Here is an 11,798-nt window from a genome sequence, read left to right as displayed (position 1 = left end):
ATTAAATTCCAAAAAAATATAAAAGTATAAAATAAAGTAATTTGCTAACTATAAATTACCTTGTATTCAAAGAATTAAAATATAAAATAGAAGAAAAAGTAAGAACTAAAATAGAGAGGAGGAGAAAAGCGGAAGCTGGTTTCGATCACGCGTCCATCAAGCTAAGCAGGGAACTTTAGCGCGGAACACCACTTCTCCCGTACAACATTTTATATTTGGGGGCACAAGTAAATTATTTAAGGGGTCCCATATATATGTATAGATATATATACGGAATTTTTGCCGAGGCTAGCGGGATCCCGTGACCCCTTAACCCACAAGGTGGGTCCGCCTCTGTCTAGAGATAAGTATACACGTTTGTTCTACTAATGACAGTGTGATACTTATTTTTCTCTTTCAACTTGCATTTCCTTTTTTTTTTTTTTTGGAATCTCTACATCATTAACTGGTTATACACATATTATATAGTGTAAGTTATACATATATTATGTAATACTTATTCCTCGCAAATTGAAGTACTTGTAGTTTTGGCCACCTTGTTCTTCCTCTGTCGTCTTCTCTTAAAGATCTCTCTCCTTATATAGAAGTTAGAACTGTATTATAGAGGCTTATTTAATATCCGTCCAATTAATGACCTCTCCTGCAAAGTCTACTCAGGATCAGTAAGCACATGAATGTATGATATAACTAGACGGTTTCATATGACACTTTGCTTAAAAAAAAAAAAAGTAAGTACAATACTATACGTGTGTGTTTATATTAAAAACGGAATATTTTGTGTGTATATAATGCATTCCATAAGCTAACCTTGCAGTATTTTAGCCCAGTTATAAATTTGCAAATGTGTAGCCAAATATCAATAAGCTTAGATCCGAATTTCTTTTTCGTTTATTTTATTCTCTATATATTCATGCGGTGAAATATCCGTGAGTTTCCATTCTCCTTTTTCCTCAAGTTTATACGTATCTATCACAGCTACAAAAACGCAAAAACAGACGCGAGAAACCTAAAATTTCATCTCTTTTAATGTTATGCTTGTTAAATTTCGAATACAATTTTGCGCGAAATTTGGAGTGGGTATTGTTTGAACTTATTAGAAATAGTCTAAGTAGGCTGTATACAAAGTTTGAAGTCAATTGATGGAGATTTGGTCTAGTTTTATACAAGAATTATAAGTGAAAATCGTACAAAAAGTTCGTGAGAGATGCTTATACACTTTTATTCAAAAAGGTACAATTATATATATATATATATAATTATAAAAAAGTGTATGGAGATGTATAAGTACAGTAGTGAAAATGTTCATGACCTGTCTGGAGGTCAATTCAAGCGAGAAGGCTATTTTGGAATATCGGCCTAACTCCGTAAAGGTAAGTATCTTGCCTAACCTTGAGTAGAGGAATTACCCATTAGGCATTGAGTATTATGTGCCATTTGTGAAATGTGAAAAGCCGTGTACACGAGATGACGAGCACGTGCTCAGGCTTATATGTGAAAAACTTATTGGTTTAAAGTTTTAAGCATTTTTGCATATTAAACTGAATAATTGTGGACATTTATATAATCCTCTATTTGCTATGCCTCAAATCCTTATTTGTCGAATTTGTTTTTATATGATAAATTGGTATGTTTGCTACTTGAATTTTTATGTGAATTCTCTGTATTTGTTGATTCGATATTCCCCGAAAATAACTATGTTATGGATTTTACAATCTTCAAATAATTAAGTAAATAAGTTTAAAAAGAGGCATTATATATTTATCAGATATTTGGATTAAAGAAGGCATTGTCCTATACTGAGTTACTTTTCTATCCTTGTTGTTATTTTTGAGGTTTTATATACGTTGTGTGGAGCCTTGGGCTAATTGTTGTGGAATTAATTGATTTTGACGTATCTTTGGAATTGGTTGTGGCCTATGGGCAATTTGTGACATGTTGTAATATTTGAGCACTTGATGTGCAATTTGTGACATGTTGTAATATTTGAGCACTTGATGTGCAATTTGTAATGTGTTGTGATATTTGAGTGCTTGAGGTGCAAGTTGTATTATGCTGTGATATTTACATTTGGGACTACGAAGTGGTACCTTGGGAGCTCCCCCTTTCTTGCATATTTACTTTTGAGACTACGAGGCGGTACCTCGGAGCTCCCCCTATCTTGCATATTTACTTTTGGAACTACGAGGCGGTACCTCGGGAGCTCTCCTGTCGTGCATTTACTTTTGGGACTACGAGGCGGTACCTCGGTAGCTCCCCTATTGTTTACTACAGCTGTATTGTGTTGGCTTTTCGTACGACACTCTGAGAATTTGTAGTTTTGGTTTGTACTTGTTTTCAATGAATGAGTTGTTTTAAATAAAAGAAATTACTATTATGTTTTAATTTAATAAGTTTTACATCCAAATTAGTAGCTTATCGGATGTTTTATTTTAATAGAAATGTCATTTTCTTCACTCAAACTATTTCAAAAATAAATTCATTTCTTTGTTGATTTCTTACTTGATTTAAAAATTGTAACCTTACTTTATTGAAAATAAATTGATCGTGCGGATTTTATATATTGATATTTTTGGCACGTGAGTTGTCCGTGCGATTATGATAGAAATATGGGCACGAGGTGTCGTAAAAATATGAAAGTGGGTTGAGACCCGTATTTTTACAATTATGAAATGAGGTGTTATCAGGTGACTTTTATTTGAAAGAATTATATTCAAAAATATCATTTGAAAGAATTATAGTGAAGGATATTTATTAGAAAGAATTATATTCGAAAAATATTTATTTGAAGGGAGCATATTCGAAATATATATTCATTTGAAAGGATTATATTCTAAAGATTTTTATTTGAAAAACTTATATTTGAAAGTTTTATACTTGAAGTACTTACATTTGAAAGACGTATATTTGAGGGACTTGACTAATTGGTTGTATCTGTGTTCCTTATTCGTTTGGAAATATTTATGGTGTTCTTGTTGCCTTGTCGTTTATATCACTGCTATTAACTTCCCATTATTTTTATGCTATATTGCACATGTTATTAGACTAGTGAGTGTCTTGACTGTACCTCGTCACTTCTCCACCGAGTTTAGTCTTGATACTTACTGGGTACCAATTGTGGTGTACTCATACTATACTTCTGCACATTTTTGTGCAGAGTCAGGTATTGGAGATATCAGACTCGGACAGAGTTAGAGTGTGGTCGCAAGGACTTAAGGTAGAGCTGCTTGGTCGTCGCAGTCACTTGGAGTCTTTCCATTTTATTATACTGTCAACTTTTATTCGAACAGTATTGTATATTCGATCCTTGAGATCAGTACATGTTTTCGATTAGAGTTCTTGACTCAGTATTACCAGTCTTTTGAGGTTGTATCACTATTTCCGTTGTTGGTTTTGACACTTCTATTAAATTCTATATAAAAAAAAGGCATGAATTGTTATTATGACCGGCTTACTTAGTCTTAGAGACTAAGTGCCATCACGATACATATGGTTGGATTTTGAGTCGTGAAAAGTTGGTATCAGAGCTCTAGGTTCATAAGTTCTACGAGTCACGAACGAGCTTAGTAGAGTCTTGCGGATCGGTACAAAGATATCTGTACTTATCTTCGAGAGGCTGCAGAACTAGTAGGAAAAATTTTCACTTCTTTCATTCCTTACCGTACGACATTTATTCAGCTTGAAGCATATATCTTATGTTCTTTTGCATCCACTCGTATATGAAATTGCGCACTCGGTATCAACTATGCGCCAACGGTTTATGATACTACAAAGGGGTTATAAGGGAGACATGGTTACTCAACCATTGTTACAACATGTCGTCCATATCGAGGATGCGAAAGTATCAAGAGATCATTCAGTTGTGCACGTGGGGGTGCAATAGGTTCTTACATCAGGTTGATAAATACAAGCTTAAGAATGTTTATTTGGTTGCCTAATCGTCACAATCGTGGTAGGGTCACGACATCTAAAGATAGTTGGTGGTATTAGAGACTATGTAGTTTGTATGGGATTTGCATTTAGTGAAGGGTTCATACTAGCAGTCAAGGCACTGGAGGAAGCAATTTTGACTGTCACAAGGATGACATGCGCCTAATAAATGGCTTGATATGTCTTATGACTAGTGTCGTACGAGCAGGAAAAGGTAAGTATTGTGGATCATCGGACTGTGTCCTATGGTTTCGCGCCAAGTAAGGGGAGTCCACTATTAACGATCAGATTGCGGGGTCATGTATTATATCAATTTTGTCCTGCGATGTATATATGTGGTATTGAAAGGTTTATCTGAAACTTGTATATGATTAAGAACGGATATTTTTATGGGATGATGCTGGGACTTGCGGTATTCCCGTGTCCTTAATAATTCTACATTTCAGTAGCAGTATGGTCATGGAAATAATTTTAGAATACTTGGGGTGCTCCAGTAAATTCTTTTAATGCACCACCGGCATGGGGTTCCTATAATGGTTATTCCATCTATCCAGCACAAACTCAGTATGAGCAGCCGAACCTACAGAGGGGTTGTTATTAGTATGGTAATATTAGGCACATCATGAGAGATTGTCTCAAACTTGAGAGAGGCAAATTTCATCAGAATACCTAGGCTACAGGCTCTATTCCAGTTACTACCTCACATGCACAGTCAGTTATGGGTGGAGGACAGGCGGGTAGAGGGTGCCCTAGAGGGGGGAGGCCCGACCCGTTGATATAATTGATATGGTATGCCTAAGGCCGCTACACCAGATGGTGTCGTTCCAAGTATGATTTTTATTCTTAATAAAGGAGCACTATTTTTATTTTGATTCAATTCCGATTATCGAGGCGAGTCCTCCTATTACGCCCCACTTATGGGTGAACTTCGTAATTATGTGACCCATTTATATATTTATCCCTGTTGGGCAATTTTATGGTATTAGCACATGTCTATCTGCGATGACCCTTTACCGTAGTTCTTCCTTGTTCCGCACTTTCGAGGCCTTGAAAACCTCGGTTTTAGTTGCCTCGATTTGTGTGCGTAGTTCGGGCGCGTAGCCGGAAAGTTTTTATGTTAGAATATGTGAATTTTGTGAAAACTTTGATGAATTTTGATATTAATATGCATAATATTGACTTCAGTCAACATTTTGGGTAAACGAACCCGGACCTGTGATTCGACGGTCCCGGAGGGTCCGTAGAAAAATATGGGACTTGGGAGTGTGCCCGGAAGTAAATTCCGAGGTCCCAAGCCCAAGAAATGAATTTTTGTGTGAAAATGTTTTCTGAAATTAATTAAGGAAAATGAAGAAGAAAATTGATCAGAAATAAAACTGTGGTATCGGGCTCATATTTTGGTTTCGACGCCCGGTACGAGTCTTAAATATGTTTTAAGCACTATCTGTAAAGTTTGGCTAAAAATGGACGTCATATGACGTGTTTTGAACTTAAAATGGGGAATTTGAGTTTTATGAAAGTTGAAAGAAAATCATGTGTGTTGAGGTTTGATTCTATGTATATGATGTTATTTTGGCGATTTGATCGCACAAATGAGACCGTAAGATATTTTTAAGATCATATGTATGTTTGGTTTGGAGCCCCGAGGGTTCGGGTGAGTTTTAAGTGGGGCCCGAGAGGTCTTAGACTTAAAAAAATGCAGGTTCAGGTATTGCAGACCCAGCGCGGCCGTGGCCGTTTTCGCGCGGTTCGCGCTGGCAGCCATGCGGCCGCGGTGCTTTTCTGTTCGATCCGCATGGTGGGGGTTCAGAGGGTCGGTAGCCAGGTCGACCAGCGCGGCCGCGCACCAAATCAGTGCGGTCCGCGCTGGGTGGGTTCAGAGAGCCCACTTCTTCCCTCCCTCGGCGCGGCCGCGGTATATTTCCGCGCGGTCCGCACTGGCAGTCACGCGGTCGCGGTGCATTTCTGTTCGGTCCGCGCCAGCCCCCAGCAAAAATATATATATTTGGGATTTTCAGTCATTTTTCCACTTTTCAAAAGCCTAAAACCTAAGAGGCGATTTTCCAAACAACTTTCTTCTCCAAAACGATTAGTAAGTGATTTCTAACTTAATTTCTTTATTCCTTGACATCTTTTAACATGATTTCAAATTCAAATCAAGATTTTTATGGGGGAAATTGGGTGTTTTGGGTGGAACCTAGGTTTTCTACAAATTGAGAAGTTGGTCCTCAATTTGAGGTCCGATTTCAAAACAAATCATATATTTGGATTCGTGGGAGAATGGGTAACCGGGTTTTGGTCCGAACCTCGAGTTTCGACCATGTGGGTCTGGGGGTATTTTTGACCATTTTGGGAAAAACCTTGTAAAAAAAATTTTCATGCATGGGGAGTGATTCATTTAGTAATTATTAATGTGATTAAGTAACTTATGACTAGATTCGAGAGGATTGGTGGTGGAATCAAGAGGTAAAGCTATACTAGAAGCGTGAGTTGAGTTTGGAGCATTCGAGGTAAGTGTTTGTTCTAACTTTGGCTTGAGGGAATAAGATTAGGATGTTATTTGCTACTTGCTAATGTGGAGTACGGTGTATAGGCATGGTGACGGTTATCTATGCACCGGAGTCTAGCATGACCGTGAGTCTTAATTGCTTTTAATTCGAATAACGTGACATAATCTCCTTGGTTATTTGATGAGTTTCATATAATGTGAATGGTTGAGGTAAAATTGTGATTGGTGTACTTTTGGAGCGTTAGCTCGAATATGAATGTGTTAGTTGAGGAAGAAGGGATTTAAAAAGAGAATGTGTTGTGATTACTCCCTTGCCGGGATGTGTAGACCGATATGTATACTCTCCCTTGTCGGGATATTTTGGGCTGTTAGTTGTACCCTTGCTGGGTTAGAGTGACATGTTGTTGATTTTCCCTAATGGGACTCTCCTTATAAAATCAGATGTTCCGAATGATATTATGGGATCGTGTAGCACGCCGTTCACTTATATATGATATTATGGGATCGTATGGCACGCCGTCCACCTATATATGATGTTATGAGATCGTGTGGCACGCCGTCCACTTATATATGATATTATGGGATCGTGTGGTACGTCGTCCACTTATATATGATATTATGGGATCGTGTGGCACGCCGTCCACTTATATATGATATTATGGGATCATGTGGCACGCCGTTCACTTTTATATGATATTATGGGATCGTGTGGCACGCCGTCCACGTATGATTTTACGAAATGGGAACGAGTGGTATGCCTACCACATGGTAAATGAAAATTGGGATCGTGTAGCACGTCGTCCACTTATATATGATATTATGGGATTGTGTGGCGCGCCGTCCACTGTATATATATATATATACATATATATCATGGGAATTGGAGTTTCTTCTGTTTATTTCCGATATTTCATTTTTATCTGTTACTCCCCGATAGCATGTCCCCTCCTAGCTTTACTTTGTATTATCTTGTTATTGTTTTCTTGCACTTGTATATATATCTGTACAGGTTAATTGTGGTAGGTCCTGTCTAGCCTCGTCACTACTTCGCCGGGGTTAGGCCAGGCACTTACCAGCACATGGGATCGGTTGTGCTGATGCTACACTCTGTGCATTTTTGTGCACAGATCAGGGAGCAGCTTACGGGCCACAACAGTAGGACTTCTAGGGGCTATCTTCAGTCCATGGACTCTCGAGGTAGCCTAGCTGGCGTTCGCAGGTCGAAGTCCCTTTCCGTGTTTTTCGTTTGTTCATCTTGTATCAGGCAAACATGATGTATTTCCTTTCAGACATTGTTTGTAGTATTCTGTAGTAGTCCGTGAGCTAGTGACACCAGACCTTGGGTAGTGATGTGTATTAACTCCCGCACTTTTGGTTTTCAGTTGCTTTAGATTTAAAGTCTTCCGCTTAAATTTTGTCTCGTATATTATATTGGTTGAAAGAAAGCAGAAAAGGTGTTTTAAATATTTGGCTTGTATAGCTCCGATAGTAGGCGTCATCACGATACCCGATGGTGGGAAGTCCGGGTCGTGACACTATCATTTTGTTGTGTACACTATTAAGGGCTATGAGTCCAAAAATGACTCTCTATTACTCATTACTATAGTGGGTTTTGATGTGATTTCGAAATAATTAATTTCAATTTTATGAATTATAATCCCTACTGGTATGGGGGTTTATTGTGCATTGTGAATTTTTTTATTGGAATTTATGAAAAGAAGAACAAGAAATGGGAAATTTCAGTGGCACTATGTGAAAAATACTTGTGATTCAAAGTTGAGGACGAGATTCTCGCATTTTTATATGATGTGATATATTTAAAACTAGCTACAAGCCATGGTGGAAGTTATATAAGGACGAGGTCCTTGTGGTGAAAATTTTATGTATTTAAATTCTCCCTCTGTGAAATTAAAATTTGTACTATAGTATTAATAAGGAGTCATGCATGTTAGGCTTATTTGATAAATTCTTATATGTATTTCTGTATATATTTATCCATATTCGTGCTATGAATATTTAGTTTTAGCCTACAAGATGAGTGCTCAGGTGGTGTTAAATGTGACTCGTTAATTCGGGTAAATAATTATGAGGTCTTCATGCCTTGCGTGTTGCTGTCAGTGTTGTGAAAATTCGAAATGAGGTTTTGGTTAATATGAGATTAATTGCATGTGCTATAATTGATTATGAATAGCTATTATGATCAGAGATGTGGTTATGGGCATATGTATGATGTGTGCGAGTGTAAACAAGAAATTGCTACAGCCGGTTGAGATTAACACAATGTGATAATATAAAAATTAGGCCTTTTTGAAATTTATTGGAGTGTAAGAAATTGGGTTTAAAGTTTATAAATGAGGATAAAAGGAATAATCTCAACTGAGATAGTGTTATCGGATCCATGTTAAATTGCAGTGACGTAGAATCACCCACGAGTATGTGTGTAAGAATACACTCAGTAATTTAATGTCCTCAGAATAACTCTTGGCACGTTCGAGGACGAACGTATATTTTAAGAGAGAGAATATATAACAACCCGACTTGTCGTTTTAAGAATTAACGCCTCATTCAGCGACTTAAGGTCCCGAGAAAATCATAATACGTATTATGACTTGCGTCTGCAGTCGAGATTGATTTTTGGAAGATTCAGAATTAGATTGAAAGAACAATTCTCATTTTTGAAGCTTAAATGAAAAGAGTTGACCGAATTTTGACTTTTGAGCAAACGACTCCGGAATGGAGTTTTGATGATTCCAATATCTTAGCATGGTGATTTCGGACTTAGGCGTGCGTCCGAAATTAGATTTGGAGGTCCGTATAATAAATTGAAGCATTTTGGCGAAAGTTGAAAAAAGGGAATTCAAAAGTTTGACCGAGAATTGACTTTTTGATATCGGGGTCGGAATACGATTCTGGAAATTGGAACAGGTCTGTTATGTCATTTATGACTTGTGTGCAAAATTTAAGGTCAATCAAACTTGATTTGATAGGTTTCGGCATCGAATGTAGAAGTTGAAATTTCAAGTTTCATTAGGCTTGAATTGGGGTGTGATTCATGTTTTTAGCATTGTTTGATGTGATTTTAGGCCTCGACTAAGTCCGTGATATGTTTTGAGACTTGTTGGTATGTTCGGACGGGGTCCCGAGGGGCTCGGGTGAGTTTCGAGGTGGTTTCAGACCATTTCTATTCCATTTGTAGGTGTTGATTTTTGGATATAGTAGTGTGGTATACGATCTCGTGGAATTAACCGCGATCGCTGTGAGTATGGAAAATATTGGCCAGTGATTCGCGATTGCGGAAGGCCATTCACGATTGCGTAGAGGAAACGTTCTACTGCACTGACCCGACTTTGGAAGCTTATATCTTGTAATCTATAAGAAATTTGGAGATGATCCAAAAATAAAAGTTGTAGAACTTTATGTCTAATTTTCATAAAAGCAAACTATTTGGCATTTGTAGTTGTGGACAGAATGTTATGTATTTGGAAATCATGAAGAAGAAATTTGTAGTGAACAAGGCTAACTTTGGCAGCTTATATCTCGCAATATATAAGGAACTGGGAGATGAGCAAAGCATGAAAAGTGTTGGCCTTGGTGTCTAGTTTTCAAAAGGTTAACCCATATGGAATTTGGAGTTTTGTATAAAATTTTATGACTATTATACTAGAGGCTATCTGGAAGAACTGGGCACTTATTCTTCACGATCGCGGAGCATTTTTCGCGAGCACAAAGGGAACATTTTGGGCTGAAAAAAGTTGTGTTTCACGATCGCGAAGTATTTTTTGCAATTGTGAAGTGTAAATACATGGCAGTAGCTATATTTCGAGGTTTCGGCTATTTTTAACATATTTGGAACTATTGAGCTCGAATTGAAGCGATTTTTCAGGCGATTTTCATCATATGGATTGGGTAAGTGTTCTATATCCGAAAGTGATTATAGTTCATGATTCTATCATTATATTCCTCATTTATTTCGGATTTAAATGGAAGAAATAAAGATTTTTGCAAAGCTTTTCAAGAACGAAAATTTAAGATTTGGAGGTCAAGTTGTTATTGGAATTTGATAAAATTAGTATGGTTGAACTCGTACTGGAATGACTATTTGGATTTCGTGAAAATTATGTCGGGTTTCGAGAGGCGGGGCCTGCATTGACTTTTGATTGACTTTTTAATGTGAAACTTTATGTCAACATTTTATTATCCGGAATTTTTCGATGAATTTTAATGAAGTTATACAATTAATTTGGATAGATTTGAGCTGTCCGGAGGTTAATTCAAGCGATAAGGCTATTTTGGAATATAAGACTAAATCCATAAAGGTAAGAATCTTGCCTAACCTTGAGTGTGAAAATTACCCCTTAGGCATTGAGTATTATGTGCCATTTGTGAAATGTAAAAAGTTGTGCACGCGAGGTGACGAGCACGTACTCGGGCTTATATGTGAAAAGCTTATTGGTTTAAAGTCTTAAGCATTTTTACGTATTAAACTGAATAATTGTGGACATTTATTTAATCCTCTATTTGCCATGCCTCAAATCCTTATTTGTCGAATTTGTTTTTATATGATAAATTGGTGTGATTGCTACTTGAATTTTTATGTGAATTCTCTATGTTTGTTGATTCAATATTCCCCGGAAATAATTATATTATGGATTTTACTATCTGCAAATAATTAAGTAAATAAGTTTAAAAAGAGGCATTATATATTTATCGGAAATTTGAATTAAAGAAGGCGTTGTCCTATGCTGAGTTACTTTTCCATCTTTTTGTTGTTTTTGAGGTTTTATATACGTTGTGTGGAGTCTTGGGCTAATTGCTGTGGAATTAATTAATTTTATAGTATCTTTGGAATTGGTTGTGGCCGGCGGGCAATTTGTGACATATTGTAATATTTGAGCACTTGATGTGCAATTTGTGACATGTTGTAATATTTGAGCATTTGATGTGCAATTTGTGATGGGTTGTGATATTTGAGCACTTGAGGTGCAAGCTATATTATGATGTGATATTTACTTTTGGGACTACGAGGCGGTACCTCGGGAGCTCCCCATGTTTTGCATATTTACTTTTGGGACTACGAGGCGGTACCTCGGGAGCTCCCCCGTCTTGCATATTTACTTTTGAGACAACTAGGTGGTACCTCGGGAGCTCCCCTGTCGTGCATTTACTTTTGGGACTACGAGACGATACCTCGGGATTGCCCTTATTTTTTATTCCAGTTGAATTGTGTTGGTTTTTTGTACGAGACTCTGAGGATTTGTTGTTTTGGTTTGTACTTGTTTTCGATGAATGAGTTTTTTTAAATAAAAGAAATTACTATTATGTTTTAATTTAATAAGTTTTACATCCAAATTAGTAGGTTATC

The sequence above is a fragment of the Nicotiana tabacum genome, chromosome 7 (genome assembly GCF_000715075.1).
Source record: "Nicotiana tabacum cultivar K326 chromosome 7, ASM71507v2, whole genome shotgun sequence".
NCBI lineage: Eukaryota > Viridiplantae > Streptophyta > Magnoliopsida > Solanales > Solanaceae > Nicotiana > Nicotiana tabacum.
This window is presented reverse-complemented; position numbering follows the sequence as displayed.